At 36.0% G+C, this 22,694-nt stretch overlaps 1 pseudogene; it reads right to left on the reverse strand.

The window, feature by feature from the left end:
- Positions 1–9,918: 9,918 nt before the first annotated feature.
- On the reverse strand, positions 9,919–10,451 carry LOC114048191 (annotated as a pseudogene).
- Positions 10,452–22,694: the final 12,243 nt, after the last annotated feature.

Genomic DNA, 22,694 nt, shown 5'->3' on the forward strand with positions numbered 1-22,694 from the left:
CCCAGGGTCACACAGCTAGTAAGTGTGTGAAGCTGGATTTGAACTCAGGTCTTGTGTTCCATCCACTGTATCACCTAGCTACCCTGACCACATTTTTTTTTTAGCCTGATTTACTAGATCTTCATTTGGTCACACTCATAGGATTCAACCAAGGTTCTGTCGTGGGCCCACTTCTCTTCTCAAGATATCCTATTTAATTAATTGCCAAGCTCATAAACTGCCACATATTCAATGATTCTCAAATTTATTTATACAACTTTGACTTTTCTCATGACTTCCAGTCTTGTAAGTAGAGCCACAGGATGGTAAATTGTCATGTCCCATTTAGTAGCAATGTTAATTTTGATTGTTTTATTGCTCCTTGATTGAGATTTTTTTTTAAAGTTAGGATTTGGAAGGACATACAGATAGATAATTGAGAAGCAAAGTAAGTGAAAATTTTAAAAAAAATTCTAGGTCTTATTCAACCGTTGAATTATATAATAGAAGGCTGAGTGGCATCCAGACTAGGCACTGATGGATGAGATGGAAAATGGTCTGGGTATCTGGGCTTGGCTGAATATGGGGGCTGAGGTAAAGATTGTATTTACAATCAAATCTGCCCCAGGCCAAACTTCTAAACCAAGAACACGTGATTAGCCCATCCTTTTTTCTTCCTTGTTATTTAAGTTTTACATGAAATTTGTTGACCAATTCTCTAGTCTTCAACTGTAATATGTTGTAGCTTTCTCATATCCACCATGTTCCTTTTTCTATTGTCCTTTGGGTTTGACAATTACTTTAATTCTTCTAACTGATTTTCCTTAGCCAATACCCATAAAGTATTACCGAAAGAATATTATTGTTTTTAAAAAATGAAATGATTTTTAATGATTAAATTGCTTGCAGAAATAAAAAAAATCAACTATGGGGATAATTCTAACAACAAAAACACTTCCTCTTTAAATGTCTTTAATGTTCAAATGTGCTTGTTGTTCAACTTCTTTATGTAAATATAGTGTGATTTTCACCCAAATAAAATAATTTGTTATGATTTTTTTTCACCAAAATGCAGAACAAACATGATTTCTTTTTATCCACTAACATACTGGTTAAAACAGTTTAATTTTTTTTTAAATAAAGTAATAGAAAAAGTTATTTCAACAGCTATGTAAGCAGTGTTAAAAATAGTGATTATCTTGGTTTTAAAAAACTGTGAAATAGAAAAATCCATTCAGAATTATTGTAAAATATTTTGTGCTATCAGTTGCTATAGTTTTATACAATAAATACAAACATTTTTGTATCAATCAATTCAGTTGAAAGATGCTGCTAGACAATGGCATTCATAATTCTGTATCTCTCTCTTTCTCTCTCTCTCTCTCTATCTCTCTCTCTCTTTCTCTTTCTCTCTCTCCCATGCTTCTATTCAGATTGAAATTACATTTGTTTGTTACTGCTAGAATACTTCCCACTGAGCAGCCATATGAAATAATTGCTCAGCATGACATGTAAAGGGTGCATTATCATACTGTTATTTTGGTTCCTTTTGTAACACAAATGCACCTGTTACTCAACACAATTAAGATGAGCCATATTGAAGATGATCAAAATAAATAATGAAAAAGGATATTGCTTGATTTGGAAAATAAGGCATAATGCCTTAGTCAGACATTGCCAGAGCTTTGATAGTGATGCTGGGTGACATTAGCGTATTTAATGAAAATTGATTTTGTTTATGTACAATGAAAATGGGTATGCCGTATAATTGTTGTGCACTGTCTTCTGGTTATTAATTATTATTTTATAATTTGCTCAGGACCATTCAACTCAGAGGTAGCATCTGTTTGGCACTGAGGTCCTGCTTAGACTTAATTTTCCTGCTGAACAGAAGCGGCTACAGAAAATCAAGTATCCTATTCAAGGTCATAAAAAAAATTATCTGCCTTGATCAGGAGATCAGAATCCTGCTAAGGCCCACATGCTTCCCTTAATGCTAGTTTGCTTTTAGAGTCAGTTTATGCTCAGGTTTGATTATCTGCTTCAATGACACACAAGGGTGTGGAAAATCATAAAGTACTCATTTTTAAAAGTATCCAAAAAAGTATATGCCTCAGTTGAATATGTCATTGTAATGCATTATATTCTCATCATCCTCTTTTTCTATTCTGTTTTCCTGTAGAAATGCTGATTCACTTACAGTGAGCCTTCTTCTCTAATATGGGGACTTTATGGTACAGTGGAAAGAATGTAAGACTGGGAGGAAGTAGACCTTAACCTTTCATTAAACTCTTTACGTGAATTTAGACGAATTTCATGGGAGGAACTATTTTATTTTGTTTTATTTTTGTCTTTGTATTCTTAGCATGTAACATAGTGCTTCACATATAATAGAAGCTTAATAAATACTAGTTGAACTTGATTATAAGGCTCAGTTTTTTCCTCTGTTGTGAATGGACTAGAACTAGATGATTTCTAAGGGCTCTGTGATCCTTTCTCCTGTTTGGTTTCTGGTTTGTATGGATAAATCTGTCTCTGTCTACATATGTGTGTATGCATGCATGTCTGTGTCTCTGTTGATCACTCTGAGGTGGGCTAGTGGGGTTTTATTAGTCAGGAAGAAGTCAATGACCCATTTCTCACCCTCACTTATTCCCACACTTTTTCAACCAAAAGACTTCAATAAAGTAGGATATGTTAAAAGCATGATCCTATTTGAAGACGTAGGAAGGAGAAAACCCAGTCACAAAGTAAGTATTTATTACTTTTGCCAATTTGGAGTTTTAGGATCCCTTGCTCTGGCTAGTTACTGAAGGAGGTTATGAAGTCTACTTATTAGAAAATGGTTTTGTCCTCAAATAATGAAATCTTTTCACATAAAATATTTATCAGGTAGGTGGTGAATAGGTTATATAAAGACTGGCATATATGGATACATAAACAGCACTGTAAAACATGCACATCAGCACATTTAACTCTTGTAGCAACCTCATGAAATAGGTAAAGAAAATGTCATACCCATTTTTTTAATACGAGCAAACATATTCAGAGAAGTTTAACTCCTTTCCCAGAAATCACACAAGCATTATATAATAGAGAAGAGATTCAAACTGAAGTCTTTTCCAACTGTACCACTAGTTCTCTAGTTTTATTTTTGTTAAGTGGGTAAACAATCTACTGGAAACAAAAGTATGGCCTACCCTTTGCTGTCAAATTGATTTAGATTATTTTCAATGCTTAGTATTAATGGTACCAATAAACTTCAACCTGATTTTTTTTGAAATGTCCTGCAGAGAGGAGATTTGTTTGAAAATACTATTAATTGCAGTCTCTTAGACCTTTTACAAAATAGATTGGAAGGAAAGAGGAAGGAAGGAAGGAAGGAAAGAAGGAAAAAAAGAAGGATGTAGGAAGGGAGGAGAGAAGGAGGGCAGGAGGTTCAAAGGAAGGAAAGAAGACCAATTAGAATAGAATGGATGCCCTTTCATATTATATAAAGCTTCCCTTTTCATTTCAAAATGTTTAAACATTAAAAGAGTGTTCTAGAAATCTGAGTGGTTTTTGTTTCCAAATAGATTGTATAAATAACAATGAGGGAGACAAGTGGGGCTTCTTGGCTAAAAGTTTCCCATGCCACTGTAAAACTGAAGACTGTCCCCTTAGGAGTATACTCAAGAAGGAGAGTAACAACAATTAAATTTATGAATATGAATCTCAGTGGATTCCTTCCCTCTGGATGCTTTCTCCATGCACAGGTATTTTGATGATATTCAACTAGAAATGTAGACTGAAAAAACCTTTTCTACCCATTATTTATGCTTGGGAAAGAATATTTAAAATCCAGACTACCCTTGAAAATGGAGGTGTTGTGGTTACTGTATCTGTAAGTTAGTTAATGGGGAGAAGCCCATAGGTCAAAAAGAATTAGATGCAAGTAAACGAAGAAAGAGGTAAAGATGCATGAGGACTGGAGAAAAAGATCAAACTATGACGCAGACTGGGATGTGTGGATACTTGGAGAGTAGAGAAGAGAAATGATAGCAGCAGGAACCCATTTGTGCTACCACTTTAAGGAAGTCAAAGGCTTCTGAGCTGTAGGATAACAAGCAGTAGCTACAGGCAATATCCCAGACTCCTATTGCTATAGCATCCCTCTGATTTTGAGGCAGCCTGCAGGCCATAGATAAAAGCAGAAAGAAGCAAACCTTTCAGGCTAGAATATCAGGCTGGCTTATTATACTGCTGCTTGCGGAGTTGGTCATCCATAAAAGAAGGAAAGAGAGCCAGGTGAGATGCTTTCATGTGGAACAGAGCAGCTGCAAGGGACTGCTATTCCTGGGTGGCTTTTCCAATTCATCTCTATGCGTCTGTTCCCAAGTTGTGTGTGTGTACCAGGGAAGGGCTCATAAGCTGCTCCTTGCTACAAGCTGCTTGTGTCTTGTTCGCAGAGAACTCTGAAGGTTTGGGTGATGGTTACTCTGTATCAGGTCAGAAACAGCTGAATACTAGGTAGTACCTTCTGAATCCTTTCCATGCCTTGTTAGTCTTGGGGATAAGATGCTTTGCAATGCAGGCAGTCAGATATCAAAAAGAACAGTGTTCCAAGACAACAGGGGAGATGCAGGAATTACAACAAAGAGCAGACAGGGAAATGCAGGGTTTAGAAATCTAGAGCTCAGGGAAAAGTGTTCCAAAGTCCATGTGATCTGAATCCCTAATAGGAAAAGACTTTGTCTTTGGGATCTGGACCCCCAAAAGGAAAAGCCCTGGACTTTCCCACATGGCCCAGGTCTCTGGTGTTCCCCTGAGGCAACCCGCCCTTCCCAGTTAAGCCTTTCATTGTGGCCTCACTCCCAATTCTCAGTTACCTCTGAAGTAGTCCAGCTTTACCTCCAGATTGTCCCCAGCCACTTTCCATTCCGTCTAGACCCTTTCTGTGTCCCTATAGTCTTCTATATAAAAGATCCATCTGGCCTCCATTAAAGTGTTCAGATTCTTAAAATCTGGCCTATAGTGTAGACTCACTAGGAATCTTTCTCACTCCAATTGGTGTCCTAATAAACCTTGTCTTTGGCTGAAGAAGGCTTAGGTCAAATTCATTTGAGGCAGGACCTGTCATTTGCCCTTGAATTTTGGGGTTCCCAGCACCCCTAAACCTCAACACATGTACTTGTGGTATTAGCTAAAATTTTTATTCCAATTTTATCCCGAAATGTGGGGATAGCAAGTATTTCCAAGGGAAGAGATGAAGATAGATTTTTGTTACACCAGTTGTTACTTTTGTTGTTTTTGTTGTTATTTTTTCTATTACTTTCTGTAATTCACGCTTTTTGCCTCAAACTCTAGGGTTAGATGTCAAAGCTTCACTAGAGAATGCTGAATGCAGAATGAGAGAGAGACAATGGTAAAATTGTCCCTGTTGGTAAAAAGAGAACCAGAAGCCCCTGCCTATGCTGAGGATTTCAGGCCCTGCACCCCAGCTGGACCTGTGGACCCAATAGTAGCATCTGCTAAAATAGGTTCTAGAAAGGCTCATTAGAGTAACAAGGAGGCAACAGGTTTAAATGTACAAGCACTAACCACTATCTGCCCCTGACTATTAGCAGTGGGCATTGAAACAGAAAGTAAAGTGAAAAGGAAACTATGTGGTTGTCTGCCAGACATATTTTTCTCTATGAAATTCAGTAGATAACTTGGTAGAAATAAGGCATCTGTGTATCACAATCTGGGAAACATTCCATTATGTCATTATGCCATTATGCCTATTAAGTACTCAAGAGAGAATGTAGATGGTAGATATTTAGAGCTAGAAAGAACCTTGGAGGTCAGATTTAGTGGAATATATTTTCCATCAGGGAGAACAATAGCAGCTAGAGGATAGGTCACATACAGAAGGTATCTCTTGTGCTAAGTTCTGATGAAAACTCAGTATTCTAAGAGGCAAAGGTGAAGAACAGGTTCCTAGTATGGGGGGATTGCTTGTGCAAAGGCACTGAGAAGGGGCATGGAATGATGTATAAGGAGGAAAAATGTAGGCCAGTGTGGTTGGAACATGGAGTGTGAGAAAGAGAATGACAACCTGAATTCAAGTGAAAATAGCCAGTATAACAAAATTAAGGTCTTTAATTGGGGCAAATGAGATGCAGTTAGAGGTCCTACACAGCAAGTCCTAGGGTACCCAAAGAGGGACTGGAACAGGATTTATATAGGGTACTAAGGCACAGAGAATAGACAAGCTTCAGGTGGGAAGAATTAGGCAGAGGGAAAGGGGCTGTAGGTACAAGGGGGTGGGACATTTTATTGTTTCACAAGGTAAGTTGTTTTACATAACTGCTGAAAGTCCTTAGAGAAAGTTTGAGATTCCCAGAGGGGAGAGTTTAGGACTTTTACAAAAAAGTCAGAGGCTAATTCATTGACCTTGGAATGGAGACAAGGTCAACTTTGGTCACCTGAGTTTGACAAGAGTAATGTGGCACATTCCTGAAAGAGGTAACCTGGATTCATTCTATAAAGAGTTTTAAATTCCAAACAGGGGAAAAAAATCATATATGTGTATGTGAGGTTGTGTATGCATGTATACACACACACACATGTATGTATGTATGTATTATTTAGCCTAGAGTCAAAAAAGAAAGGAACAAGCATTTTATTGAATACCCACTATGTGCCAAACATTGTGCTCACTGCTTCACAAAGATTATCTCATTTGATCTTCACTACAAGGAGGCAGATGCTTTTATTATCCTGTTTTATACTTGAGGACAGTTTTCCTTTTAAAGGAGTTATTTTCTTCAGTGAAATTTTGTGTCTCTTTTTCCATTTGGCCAATTCTGGTTTTTAAGGCATTCTCCTCCATATTGGCTTTTTGTACCTCTTTTACCATTTGGTCTAGTCTGTTTTTAAGGTGTTATTTTCTTCAGTATTTGTGTGTGTGTGTGTGTGTGTGTGTGTGTGTGTGTCTTACCAAGCTGTTACTCATTTTTCATGATTTTCTTGCATCACTCTCATTTATCTTCCCAATTTTCCCTCTACCTCTCCCTTACTTGATTTACAAAATCCTTTTTAAGCTCTTCCATGGCCTGAGAATAATTCATATTTTTCTTGGATTGGGGAACTTTGACTTTGTTATCCTCTTCTGAGTGTGTGTTTTGATTTTCCTTGTCACCATAGTAACTATTTACGTTCAGAATTTTTTTCTATTGTTTGATCATGTTTCCAGCCTATTACTTGACTTTTAACTCTTTACTAAAGTAGAGCCCTGCTTCCAGCTGTCCCAAGCTTCAGGGGTTTGGGGCAGCTATTTTCAGAGATACTTCTAGGGACCTGTAAGTTTTCTCTTCTTCCAAGGTGGTATGATCTAAGGAGAGGTATTTACTACTCTCCTGGCCTGTGCTCTGATCTGTGAGTGACCACAAGCACTAGAACTGTTACAAGGGTCCCTACTATACTGTGGCCACATGGTATGCTAGTGCACCTCCTGTCCCTCAGACTGCCACACAGGACTGAGACCTAGATGTGAGTACAGACAAAGCAACAGAGTCCTGCTTCAGTGCTAGCAAAGAGACCCCTGAAATCTCCTTCTGACCAGTTTTTTGACCCCCTTACTGTTTGTGGACTGAGAGCTCTGGAAGCAGCAGCTGCTGCTGCTGATTCAGTGGCTCCTGAGGCCTGCTCCTGATTTGCTGGGGCCCAGTCTGTATTAGCATAGTCTGATCTAGATTATGTTCCACTCTCACTCCAGCATGACAGAACTTTCCTGCTGAACTTCCAAGTTGTCTTTAACATCTGTGGGATGAGAGGTCTGGAAACCGCTAATGGTGCTACTGATTCAGTCACCCCAAGGCCTGTTTCTGGTTTGCGGAGGCCAGGTCTGTCCTGGCACAGTCTGTGCTGGACTGCACTCTTCTCTCATCCTGGTGCAACAGACCTTTCCTGTCAACCTTCTAAGTTGTATTGGCCACTCTGTTTTGTTGTTATTTTTGTGTGTGTGTGCTTTCTGCTGCTCTAGAATTTGTTTAGAGTAATTATTTAAAGGTATTTTGAGGGGTTTGGGGAGGAGCTCAGGTGAGTCCCTGCCTTTACTCAACCATCTTGGCTCCACCTCTTGTCTTCCTGACTTTGTGGCTAGGCTTCTATCTAACTCATTTAAACTTCGTGAATAGAGAGGAGTGATGCAATTTTTTAAAATTTATTTTATTGTTAATTTATGGAATAAAACAAGCATTTCCATAACATAGTATAATAATAATAGTAATAATAATAATAATAATAATAATAATAATAATAATAATAATAATAATAAATGATTACACATGAAACTTTAAATCTAGTATGTATGACTTGCTATTCCTTTTAAATATACAACAAAGTTATCATGTAATTTTTTTCCTTCCCTCTCTCCAAATAGTATAATTTTTACTGTATGTCCAATATATCAATTTGCCAGCTGCATGGGGGATGGATTAGAGAGGGAAGAGATTTAAGGCAGGAAGACTAATGTGAAGACTCTTGTCATAGTTCAGGTGAGAGATGATGAAAATCTGAATAACAATGGTAGCTGGGAAAGTAGAGGGTAATGATGAATTCAAGACATGTTTTATAGAATTGACAAGATTTGGCAACTGGTCAGATGGGAAGAATGAATGAGCAATAAAGGTCAAGGATGACTCTAAGGTTGAGAAACAGACTGTCTGGAAGGCTGGTGATACCCATGTCAGAAATAGAGAAGAAAGGAGAAAGGTTTGGGGAGGAAAGAAAACAATTTTCTTCTAGTCATGTAAGTTTGAGATATCTTCAGCATATCTCATTCAGTGATATGAGACTGAAGCACAGAGGAGAAGCTAGGATTGGAAATACAGATCTCTCAATCATCTGCATAGAGATGATAATTGAATTCATAAGACTTGATTTGAGTACCAAGAGACTAAATATACAAAGATAAGGTAAAAGGACCTAGGTTTGGACTTTGAAGTATACCCACATGTAGGAGATGGGATATGCATGATCAAAATAGCAATATCACAAAAATCTATGAAGAAGGAAGTATCCAGAAGTAGGGAATTGACAATAGTATTAAATGCTTCAGAGCAGGATGTTTAGGAAGGATGTTGACTAAGAAAAAGCAATTATCATCACTTTTTTTAATTTAAAGACTTGCTTAAAGACCTGAAATGATGGGGAACTCATTACCTTTTGTACTCTCTCTTCTCCTTTCCACTTGTGGAAGTACTATTTAACTTTTTCCTCACATCAAACCTAAATTTGCCATTTACACCTTCACCTATTATCCCTAGTTTTTTTTTTTTCTTTTGGGATCAAATAGAAGAAAGTCGAATCCCTATTCCATAACACAGCCTTTCAAATACTTGAAGACAACAATCACATTCCCTAAAATTCTTCTGTTCTCCAAGGTAAATATTCCTGGTTGCTTCAATGGATACTTCCACATCATGAATCTGAATCACTTCACCAACTTTGTCTTTTGTCATGGTCTAGACAGGGGGTGGGGAACCTGTGTGTCTCTCTAGGTTCTCAAGTGTGGCCCTTTGACTAAATCCAAACTTCACAGAATAAATCCCCTTAATGCACAATGACTGGCACATAGTAGGTGCTAAATAAATGGTTGCTGATTGATTAACATTGGCTCTGGATATTCTCCAGCTTATCAATATTCTTTTAAATTGTGATGATTTGGACAAAACTCAATGATATAGATATGTTCTAACTGGAAAAAAAACATACAGTAGGATTATCAGCTCCTTATTCTTAGATACTCTTTCTTTTAAAGCAATCTAAGATTCCATTAAATTTCTTGGTTATTATGTCATATTATTGACACATATTGAGCTTGTAATCAACTGACCACTCCTGAGATTTTTTACATAAACAATAAAAGTCAGATTCTTCAATCTTGTACTTATGAAATTTTTTTTTGTTGTCAAATATTAATTTATTGCAAGTCTCCTTTGTAGCTTTTAATTTGCTGGGCATTCCACAGCATCACTATTGATGTCATCAATGAAATCATGAGGATGCCTGCCATCAATGTTGCAGCCCACAGACTGGGCTGTTCCAAGTATCTCTTTAATGGTTCCAGAAAGGTCTCTTGCCAAGGATCGGTGCCTCATCTGTCGATCAATGTTGACAATCTCATCAAGAGTGATGTTTCCATTTTGTTTAATATTTTTCTGTTTCTTTCTGTCTCAAGGAGGTTCCTTTAGGACTTTGATGATCAAGGCTGAGGCAGAAGGTACAACCTCAATCTGGGCCTGTCTGTTCTGAATGGTAAGTTTCACCATGATCCTTAGCCCTTTCCAGTCACCAGTTGCCTTGGCAATGTCATCACCAACCTTTTTGTGAGACAAACCCAAGGGACCAATTTTGGGGGCCAGAGATGATGTGGCACAAACTTCACCACCAGTGCACCTTAAAAACATGATTTTAATTTCATTAGGGTCAAAATTGGGAGGCATGGCGGTGATGAAGGTGGAGGTTTGGCCTGGATGGTGCAGGTTGGATGCCGGTGTCAGATGAACCCGATTCGGGATGACTGAAAGAAATTGCACCTTCACCACCATGATCTGGAAGCCAAAAGTTTATGAAAATATTTTAACAGAAATGCAACGCTGACACTTACTGATATGTTACATTATACCTTATTTGATTTGTTCCTGTGTTCTAGCCTAGGATCTTTTCAAATCCTGACTCTAATCAGCTTTCAGCCTTAGTGTCTACTGCAAATTTGATAAAAATCACTTTTTACAAAAATATATGTATATATATATACACACATGCATACAACATACATGTATGTGTATATATGTATATATACATATATGTATATGTATGTGTATACATATATGCATCTTATGTATATGTGTATATAAATATGTGTGTGTGTATGTGTATGTGTGTATTCTATATGAGGTTTTCTTGGCAAAGATAATGCAGTGGTTTGCCTTTTCCTTCTCCAGTTCATGAGGAAACTGATGCAAACAGGGTTAATTTACTTGCCCAGGATCATACAGTTAGTAAGTGTCTGAGGCCTTATTTGAACTCAGGTTTTCCTAACCTCAGGCCCAGCACTCTATTTACTTTACCACCTAGCTGACCAGCATGTGTGTTTGTGTACATATGTGGGTACACACACACACACACACACACACACACACACACACACACGTATATATGTGTTGGTATATCTCACTGGTCGAAAGAGAGATCACTTAGACACTACCCCACAAGAGACTTTATCTTTTCCCTAGACTCTTGTATTAGCCTCCTCAATTGTTGCCTTGCCTCAAGCCTTTCCCCAAAGCAATCCATCCTCCAAACAGTTGCTAAAATAAGTAAAGATCTGACCATTTCACTGCCTTACCAATAAACTTAAGTAACTCCCTAACACCTACAGGATCCCACACAAACATTTTTTTCCATGTTTCATGTTTTTTATAACTTAACCTCAAACTTTCTTTTCAGTCTTATTACTCATTACTCCCATTCTCTAACTCAATTTAACCAAACTCACCTTCATCCTGTACATATGTAATACTCCATCTCTTCTCTATGCCTTCATATTGATATTTTGGGAATGCACTTTTTCATCACTTCTACCTCTTAGAATCCTTAGTTTCCTTAATGTCTCAAGTGATTACACCTGCTACATAAAGTCTCCAAATCCCCTCTGTAACAATTGATCTATTTTTGCTGGGGAAAAAATTGCTTTTACAGCACTTTGCCCTGAAATCCATACTAACTATATCCATAGCATGCAATCAATCAACCATTTTACCTCTCAACTCCTTAGATACAGAACAAAACATGATCAAATATAAAATGAAGGGGATGAATTAAATGATCTTGAAGGTCCCTTCTAGCATGAAATCCTAAAGTCATAGAGTTTAAGCACTTATTTCACCCTCCTAATGATGGTCCTAATGCCAGCTAAGGAGAAGGATTTTTATCCTGGAACAAACTTTCAGAAGAGTATATGAAAGAAGAACAGTATCACTGACAAAAAAGAAATGGTGCTGTGTAATTAAATGTCCAAGAAACACTTAATTTATAACTCTTTGAATCACAGTTTACAGAAATGAAATAACACCTATGGTGTGGGAAGTTGGGACTTCATGTACATCAAAAGGGGGATCTTGAACCTTTTATTCTCCCAGAGTAAGTTACTCCATAGAAACAATGGAGAAATAATAAATAAATACCCAAAGATCACTAAAGAATCATTACTTTCTAACATGTCACATTTAGGCTTGACTTTCATTTCATTAAAAATGTAATTGGAAACACATTGAGCAGTTACAAAGCTCATCAGTATTTCCTGTTCATTCCATGAAAGAATCAGATGTTCAAAGAGAGGGAAATTATTGAAGATCATGTTTACACTCTGCTCACTTATTATGGTAAGTGATTATTTGACAAACAAAAGAACTGTGCCCATGAACAACACAAGCATTTGTTGACAGATTTAGAAGAGCTTGAATGCACACTATTCGTGTTGGTAGACCAAAAACAGCTGGTTCATTGGGGCTCCTGAAAAGCAAGCTTCTAAATCAGTCCTGCCAACTCACTAAGTGGTCCATGTGAAGGAACAGCAGAAATGCAACTGAATAATTTACGTTCAGTGACCCAATGGCGATCAAAAAAATTGTACTGATTAGCACAGTGTCAATTTTCTGTTTTTGTTTTTTTCTCTACATAATTTTATACATGCATACAAAAAAGCAATCACAGAATCAGTTAAAATTTGAATGACTAATAAGAAGTAAGCCATTTGTTCATTTAAAGTTTGAGATTTACTCTCAAGAAGGGTGGTAAGGGGATAGTGAGTCATGAATTGCCCTTGTAAAGAACAGGCTGGCCTTGCTTGGAGATGCTGAGCATGGTCCTTTTTAAAACCTGGATATTGTTTGTCTCAGCATTGCTAGGCTGATAGAACACTATTTTTTGCAGTAGGCTGATAAGGCTTGATACCCTGAGGGAGTTACATGACAGTATGTTATTAATTAGAGAAGCTATTAAAGGAACCAAAACATAAAGATTATAAAAATGGTTTTCAACAAACCCAAGACCAAAGACTGGGATATAAAATCCTCTTTAAAATCCTTACACCACCATAGTTTTATAATTTTATTTTAAAAATAAATCGATGAGTGATTTTCCCTTTTGAAAGTAATATTGCTTAAAAACTGAAGCATTGGGAATTGTTCAGCTGTACTGAGTAACTTTATAACTCACTCCCACTGCAAAACTACTTTTGGAAGATTCAAGTTTGCTAATGTCACTGAAAGAAAAAGAATAGATTATATATTATACTACATCATTAGAATACATAGACTTTTAAATGAAGAAATTATGGAAAATAATGCCTTCAAAATGGAATATCCTAGAATACATTTTCCTCTATGGCATTAACATTTACTAAAGGTACTAAGGTCAACGTCCTGATTATTCCAATGGTTTCTGCTGCCATAGATTTATCTTAAGGCTGCCTGGATCTCTACAGCATGTGAAATTAAAGAAACAAAATGCCCAAAATATCCTTATCCTCCACAGACACCTTTACTAACTAGGCAAAGAATTTTGAAGAGGTTGTGTTGTTTTTACAAAAATAAATTATTCTCTCTTCACCACCAAAAAAAAGGAAAGTTAAAGGCTAAAATCTTGATACATAAAGCAAAATTAAGGAACAAAGAATTAACATAATGGACAATTTTGCATCAATTGTCAGTCACTCCTCTGCTACATTAAAACTTTTACCATTTGCAATTGCAATTTAAATCAATAAAATGTTTAAATTATAGCAAAAAATAGTGCTTACCTTCAACTTGTTATATTGACATTTTCTTTTTTCTTTTTATAATTATAAATAGAAAACTGATCCACAGCATAAAACCAAATCCTAATATTAAACCAAAATTATGAAAAGATGTTTGTAATATACCAACATCACGATATAGAAACCAGGTGAGCATGAGGACTCTTCCAAAATTCATACACCTAACTTCAAACAACCAATAGTATTGAGCAATCCTTGTGTCAAAGGTTCCTTCTTGGTTTTAAGAGTAACTTTTAGGTTCTTCCAATTTATCCATCACTTTGGTTCCATCCAGGTGGAACCCAAGAATATCGATATCTTACATTTCTTCAAGGTCCCTTTATGAGTACTCTGGTTCACAACAAAGAATATTTCTGTGTTCAAACTTAGAACAATTTCATTTATATTGTTCAGGACAAAGAAAAGACTTGATATAATCATAGGGAGTCCAGTAATTTTCCTCATCTTTCCCTGGTAAGTTATTTTACACTCCTTCAACTCATACACTTTCCATGACTTAAAATATTACCTTACCTGGAAACCTAGAAAGAGGGAAGGGTAGATTTCATTCTTCTATGTTTTGTTGTTGTGCATGTGAGTGATCTTTCACTGGCTATTTCCCTTCCTTTGGTGTCCCACCACTCTGTTGCTGTTGTTCTAAATTCCTGACATAGGTTCAGGTTTTCATCTATCTTATTGTCCATATCTCTTCTGTTCTCCTCATTATTCCACACTTTTGGTTTGTCTTCCAGCAAACATGTCAACTCTTGAGCAGTATGACCATACTAATCTAGTTTCAGCAAGCAACATTGCAATTCTTTTTCACTTCTTGGCAATCATATGACCTAAGTCTATTTAAACCTTATTCCCTTCCTATTTCTTTGGCAAGTTTCTATCCAAGCTAAGATTTTCTTCTACTTCAAGAAGAAAATTGTGAGATCAATAACTTTCTTGTATTAGCAATTTATGAATTTTAAGCTTCTAAAGATATAAGGGTGGCTAAGCCCCTCAGTTGTATATATTGGGAAATACCACTGTTGAGGTTTAGGGTTTAGGGTGCTGGAACCCAAAAATTATGACATGAGGGTCCTGCCCAAATGAATTTGACCCAAGGCTTCTTTCAGTCAGAGACTAGGTTTATTAAAGATCCACCATATTGGCCAGACTATTAGAGAATCTGAACATTTGTGAGCTATTGGCTAGATTGTGAAAATCTGAGCCCTTGGCTAAACTCTTAAAAAGTCTGAGAACCTTAATGGAGACAAGATAAATGTTATATACAGAAAGACTGTGGGAGAGATCTAAGAGTGGATCTGGGGTGCCTGGAGGGGCCTAAGGAGGATCTGGATGGGAATGGCCAGTAAGCTGTGGTAAACAGAATGCTAGGGACCTGGACCAAGTGGCCAAGGGAGAATGGAGTCTAGATAGGATTAAGGGTGGGAAGTGGCCAGAGGCAATTGGGAGGTAACAGAACAGAATTGGGAAATTGGGTGTAGTTACAAAGAAGGGTCAGTTGAGTGAATTACAGCCTCAGACAAAGGCCAGAGATTTAGGAAAAGTCCAGGGATTTTCTTTTTTGGGTTCCAGATCCCAAAGACAAGGTCTTTTCCTTTTAGGGGTTCAGATCCCATCCCCATCACCACCACATAATTCTCTGAGACTTTACAATAAGACTTCTCCTTAATACTAAGTTGTATGCTAGGCCTCAATACTGCAGTGTCTATGTTTTGAGGAAGAATGGCAATTTGATTTTATGGTAATAAGATAGAAATAACCTTATGGAAAATTCTCTGAACCAGATTCACATGTGCTCTATCTTTCACTTTATGTTGTGTCTCCATTTACTTTAAAATGCAATGGCAAAATTGTGTCTCTAACTGCCCAAAATAATATTTGGAGAATAAGTTTAAAAATATATTTCTAGCCATTGAGCACAATGCAGAATTAACAAATTCATTATATATGCAAACTCATTCTATTCCAAGATATTGTGGTACCATAATGTACTTCTCTCTTCACCTGTACTACTGTCTTAACTTCTATTTCTCTGTTCTATACTGTTTGACTTCCAAAAATTATTGTTCTTTTTATAAGTCAGAAGAAAGATACCAGCACTTTTAATTTTAGGATAAAAAATATTTTATCTTCCTTCCCCCCTCAAAATGAAAGCATAGTTTCTGTAATGTATTTCTTTTTGTTTCTTTCTTTCTTTTTTTTTTTTTTGGTGAGGCAATTGGGGTTAAAAGTGACTTGCCCAGAGTCACATAGCTAGTGTGTCTGGGGTCAAATTCGAACTCAGGACCTCCTAACTCCAGGGCCAGTGCTCTATCCATTGTGCCACCTAGCTGCCCCTGTAATGTATTTCTTAAAGAGAGAGCATGTAATTTTGAAACTTAGAGTCTTTTTGGTAGACTTATTTCCATTTTTTAACTATAACAAATAATGATGAAAAGTGTTAATTTTTATATTGTTATCAACAAGCATTTATTAAGTATTAGCCACACGTCGAACACTCCATTAAGTACATGATTGTAAAGAAAAGCAAAAAGATATTCCTTAAACTTACACTTTGCATAGAATATAGATGGAACACACTCTTAAAGCTAAAGGCACAAGCATCTGAGGGACCAGGAAAGACCTCATGGATTTGTGGGATTTAATTAAATTTTAAAGGAAGTCAGGGAAACTACACAGTGGATGTAAAGGGAAAAAGATTGCAGAATTGGGAGTTAGTTTGTGTAAATGGCAGAGACAGGAAGTGGAATGTTACATTTGAGGAACTATACATATTTTGTATTGGTTGAATGTAGAGCATTCAAAAGAGAGTAGGATATAAGAATACTAGAAAGGTAGTCTACAAATATTCAGTTTTTAGATCCATGTTTGAAAGTGCAACAGTAAAATACTAATTTATGAAGCTATAGCACCATACTCATTCATGAAGAACCATAGTCCTAACCTACTTTTCCCGATATATGTTTTCTTTATCACAATCTGTGGCTAAACTGGATTACTTAATATCCTTGCCTATTTCTGATGCCTTTGTAATCTCATGCCCTTGTTCATTCTGTTCACACCAAGAATATGATTCCCTACCATCTCCACTTTTTGAAATCTCAGACCAAATCAAAGAACTTCCATGAATCTGATATAATGGATAGAGTGATACACATGGAATCAGGAAAACCTGGGTTAAAATCACACCTCAGTAACTAATTGTGTTACTTCCTTCAGACTCACTTTAAATTCCACTTTTAGCAGTAGGCCTTTCCTGGTTCTGTCTCTAACAACTCCCCCCCCCCCCCAAATTCCTTGTTAAGGATTTCCTCTTACATATTTTGTATGTAGGTAGTTGTTTCCATGTTGTCTCCAATATTACAATGTAAATTAACACTAGGGCTTAAAGGTTATAACCATGCTTGCTTTTTTTTCTTTGTATTCCTACAATTTACCACAATTCCTAGCATATACTAAACATTTAATGAATACTTGTTGACTAAGTAAAAATAAGTCCCATAATCTCTGTTTCTTCCCTGAATGTACAATGAGAGGATGGGACTTGATGATCTCCAAGGATCCTATGAGCCAGTGGCATGCTAGTTTGACAACTGACTCTTGGTGGAGGTAAGAGGGTATATGCATGACACATTTTTAATTTTAATCTGCCTTAATATTTTCTCCATTACTTTTTTAGGTCCTGACTATCAACAAAACAATAAACTAAGTCCTGATTTTTTTGTTTGACAATTTCTGAGGTGTAAATGATCACACTAAAAATTTAACAATAAGTTCTCCCAAGTCAGTAGTAATATATAGCTGTCTGCCTTAACTTTATAAAGCCACATTCTTTTTTGCCACTTCTTATCTTCAGTGCAAGAAATCTATTCTTCCTCAGACTTCCTGCAACAGAGATATTAAACACAATACTTAATGGACCATCCAGATTAAAATGTAATTTGGAAATAATTAACAAAATTTAAAAATTGACACAAATAATGTTAATAAGTGATTTTCTAAGTCAATATGTGCCTGCAGGAATAGTATGTATGGTTTAGGAGTCAGATTTTTTATTTGAATTTTATACCACCTTTCTATAGTGCTTTGTGTGATCATAGTTTCTGGAAAAGGATTTTAGCTTAGAGGTTACCTTGTCCATATCATTCACTTTACAGACAAAGAAACATGAGCCAAGAGAAGTTAAATAATTTATCAAAGTCATCAAGGTAGTTAATGGAACATCTGGAATTCAAACTCTGTTTCTTGGACTTTCAATCCAGAACTTTTTTGTCTTACATCTTGTTGTCTTTTGTACCTGTCTTATGACACTTATCTCAGGCCACCTTTTATCATAGATATTTGGGTTTATACTTGTTTTATCTCCCTTTGAAGGCAAAGTTTCTATCTTTGTAGCTCCCAAACTTCTTGCCCATATGACAAGTCATTTAAAATATTTGTTGAATGAATGGCAGGATGCAATCTTTTCAATCTTGACTTATGGGAAAGTTTATTTTTAACCTTTACTAAGTGTATTAAAGAATAAAGAATGAAAGAAATGCTATATTTTTAGAAATTAAGAAGTGATTACTTCTGTTTCTAAGTCTTCTTTTTTCCAGTCATTGTATAGTTCCTTAAGTGAATTTCAGTGGAAATGAATCATTTTTCGTCAATTCAAAACACTCTTTGTTCTGGAGAACTGGAGATATTGACATCTTAATGCCTTAGTTCTTTGAAAACTTAAATGCCAGTAGCTTAATAACTAGTTGATTTTATTGATGATAGAACATGTGTTCTTTAAATAGGTAAATTCTGACTCTAGAAGTGGAAACAAATGTGCTTCGTAGTTTACAAACTGTATGAAGCTATTTTAACACCTCCAACCAACTTATTTGAGAAGGAGGTTTGTCTGAGCAAAGGCTTATCCTTGACTATGATTGTCCTGGTCCCTATTGTTCATAATAGAACTAAATCTCTCAGAGAACAAAGAACTATGTTTGCTTAACTACTTGGAATATTGTCCAAAGAAGGACTGCAGGTATCTGGGTGTTTGTCTTATGCATTGATAATAATCAGCAGCACAAGGTCTATTTGACTATGTCTGTTTGCTTGAGAGAGTAATGAGATGGACAAAAGAGAGCATTGAATGTATCTACTCAGATCCTTAATTTAAGTCTAAATTGCAAGTGGAAGCCTTAGTAATAATGTTAATACCTTATATTTGCACAATGTTTTTACAGATTTCTCAAAGCACATTAGCATTTTTTCCTTCCCTGCACTGAGAGTCTAGAAATTTGAGTTCTAGTAGTAGTTTGGTCATCAACTTGTTAAGTCACCTTGAGTAAGGCAATAATCTGCATCTCAACTGCCTCATCTAAAATTGCAGTGAGAGGGATTAGCTGAGGTTGCATCTCTAATGTTCTTTCCAGAGCTAAAATTCTATGATTGAATATAATTTAATACCTTGCAAAAACACTGTGAGATGAATGTAGCACAAATTGGTGTCCCCATTTTACAAAGGAAAGAACAGCCACAAAGAAGTTAAATGATTTAAGCAATATCACATTACTAGTAAGTTTTGGAATGAAGAATGCAACCAGCTTTCTAAATCCAAGAAAAGTGATTTTTCTATGATGACAAAGAGTCAACAGAATTCAATGGGACATACAATGATTAATTAAGATTGACATAAATGAAGAATATAAAAACTGTGGAAAAGATTTTAATGAAATAATACAGAATGAACAAAACAAAACTACAAGGATAGTGGGACCTGTAAGAGAAAAATGAGTGAAAATGAATAGACAAAGACAAGTGATACAATTTTGTGCATTAAAACAAATGTGTTTACATATACACAATCACAAAGCTTACTAAATTTATTTTGTTGATGCTTATTAAATTTATAATAAATAAATTAAACTGTCACTGAAGTTAATGCTGCAAGAGAGCAAGTTGTATGGGGGCAGAGACAAGGCCAAAGTAATAGTTTGTAAACGGTACAAGATTATGAACAGTATGAGGGATTCTATCACAATACCATGTTGAAGCATTGGCTTTAGATTTATGAGTTTTCTAGCTCAGTATTAGTCAATTTGACCTTTGTTAGAATCTGGAGTAAGATATCTGTGAAGGAATGACCTTCATTCATTTTACTCTAATTTTCTTTAATCCTTCCTTTTTGTGTACAAGGTCAAAAGTTATCCTAACCTTGATCATAACCATAGCTTTCTAAAATAGAAAATGTATGTGTTGAAGCTGAATATCCAGTAAGGACCAACACAATATTATTATTTAAGATATGTTCACATTATTTTTCCTATAGCTCTGGGCTATTCCATGGGTCACACATTCATCATTTCAAATGGGTAATGTTGTTTCTTGCCATCAGACTTGGAACTCCTTGAGAGCCTGGACTATTTTTGCCTTTCTTTGTATTCTGAGTACTTAGCACAGAGTTTGACTGGTAAAGGGCACTTAAGAAATGTTTATTGACTTCCTATTTGACTTCTTAGTTTTAGACTCAGCTTACATCTCCAAACCATCAACTCATTTGTTATTTTTAGGATTTTTGTGGTTTCTAGTGTATGAATAATATTCTTCAAGTCAAACAAAATGTAAAAGTCAGATAAAACTCTACCTTAAATGGTTATGTTGATATAGACTTATTTAAACTTTATTAATTTATTTTGATTTATCAACAATCACTTCCATAAGATTTTTAGTTTTAAATTTTTCTCCCCCTCCCTCCCCACCTCCCTCCCCAAGATGGTGCACAATCTGATATAAGCTGTATATATATACATTCCTATTAAACATATTTTTACATTAGTGATGTTGTAAGGAAGAATTAGAACCAATAGGAGGAACCACTAGAAAGAGGAAACAAAACACAACAGAAGAAAAAATAGCAAATAGTATGCTTCAATCTGCAGTCAAACTCCATAGTTCTTTCTTTGGATGTGGATAGCATTTTCCATCATGAGGCCTTTGGAGATGTCTTAGATCCTTGCATTACTGAGAAGGGTTAAGTCTATCAACATTAGTTATCACACAACATGGCTGTCACTATGTACGATGTTTTCCTGTTTCTATTCACTTCACTCAGCATCAGACCATACAAGTCTTTCCAGGTTCTTCTGAAATCAGCCTATTCATCATTTCTTATAGCACAATAGTATTCCAATACATTCATATACCACAACTTGTTCAACCATTCCCCAATTGATGGGCATTCTCCCAATTTCCAATTCTTTGCCACCACAAAAAGAGTTGCTATAAATATTCTTGTACATGTGGGTCCTTTTCCCATTTGTATGATCTCTTTGGGATATAGCCCTAGAAGTGCTATTGCTGGGTGAAAGGGTATGCACATTTTATAGCCCTCTGGGCATAGCTCCAGATTGTTCTCTAAAATAGTTGTATCATTTCACAACTCCACCAACAATGCGTGAGTGTTCCAATTTTCCCACATCTTCTCCAACCTTTATCATGTTCCTGTTTTGTCATGTTGGCCAATCTGATAGGTGTGATGTGGTACCTCAGAGTTGTTTTGATTTGCATTTCTCTAATCAATAGTAATTTAGAGCATTTTTTCATATGACTATAGATGGCTTTAATTTAATGTAGATTTTTTTTAAAAACTATGTCTTGCTGGATAAAAGAATTCTTTATTTATTTAGATGTGATTTTAGGGGTTTTAATATCACTTCTGATGCAGTTTGGGGTTGCTAGGAACCCCAAAGTGTCAGAGGATGGGATCTCTGCCTGGAAAGAATTCAAGCACTCAAGCCTTCCTTTAGTCAAAATAACAAGATTTATTGTAACACCAATGAAGTGGGCCAGATTCTTAGACAATTTGCAACTTAATGAGGGTTAGACTGATGCTTATATACAAAAAAAAAAAGGCTATGTAAGGATCTGGATGTGATTAAGGAGTGGTAAGTAGTCTGGGTTGGGCCAGGTTCAATAGTGAAAGGAGTATTAAGTAGTCTAACTAGGTAATCTAGATGATATTGAGGAGTGAGTGGTATATGCAAGTAGTTTGGGGTGGCCCAAGAGGGACTATGATAGGACTGTCAAGTAAGCAAATTGAATGATCTAGATAGGCTGGGGTGGGCCAGATGCCTTGGGCAAGATGTCAGTGATCTGAATACTAAAATGTATGGGGAAATTCAGGGACTGGACTGCTTTCAAAGACATGGTCTTTTCCTTTTAGGCGTCCAGGTCCCATTACTCCATCACTTCCATATTCAAACTGATAATTTTAATACTGAAGTCACTTACACATTAATTAATGATATTTCTTTTGTGAATGTTTCAACTTTCCTGATTTGCATGAGTTTAAAATGATTGCAAAGATAGTAGTACTTTTCTAGAAAACAAAGAATGTGGCAAGAAAATAAGAATTAGTGATTAAATGAAAATTTAAATCCTTAAACTGAATGAAAAATCACATAAAATGTTAATTAATGCAATAAAACAATCTATAAAATATTATCATAGTGCCTACATGGGAAAACTAATGGAATACTGATTTATAGCCTTAGAGTTAGCAGAGATCTCAGGGGTGATCTATTTAAATTATCCATATAAATAATAAATTTTTTCCAAGAGACCATGATTGGAGATGTGCACTGTGTTATATTTCCTGTGATAATGTATTGTCTAGATCATTTCCTCCTTCTGTTAGGTTCAATCTAACTGTCCCCCCTATTTTGTATTTGTTTTGTTTTGTTTCATGAGAACTAGTTTGAAACCTTATATCTTATCAGATTCAGGCCAATGTTTTAATTCCCAAGCCTGATCAATGGTTTGTGAGAACAGATAGAGGAAATGTTTAGTTGAGAGGACAACTAGAACATAGTATAAAGGAGAATAATATAAAATGTAT

This window comes from Vombatus ursinus, unplaced genomic scaffold, assembly GCF_900497805.2.
Source record: "Vombatus ursinus unplaced genomic scaffold, bare-nosed wombat genome assembly UNPS02014791.1, whole genome shotgun sequence".
Taxonomy (NCBI): domain Eukaryota; kingdom Metazoa; phylum Chordata; class Mammalia; order Diprotodontia; family Vombatidae; genus Vombatus; species Vombatus ursinus.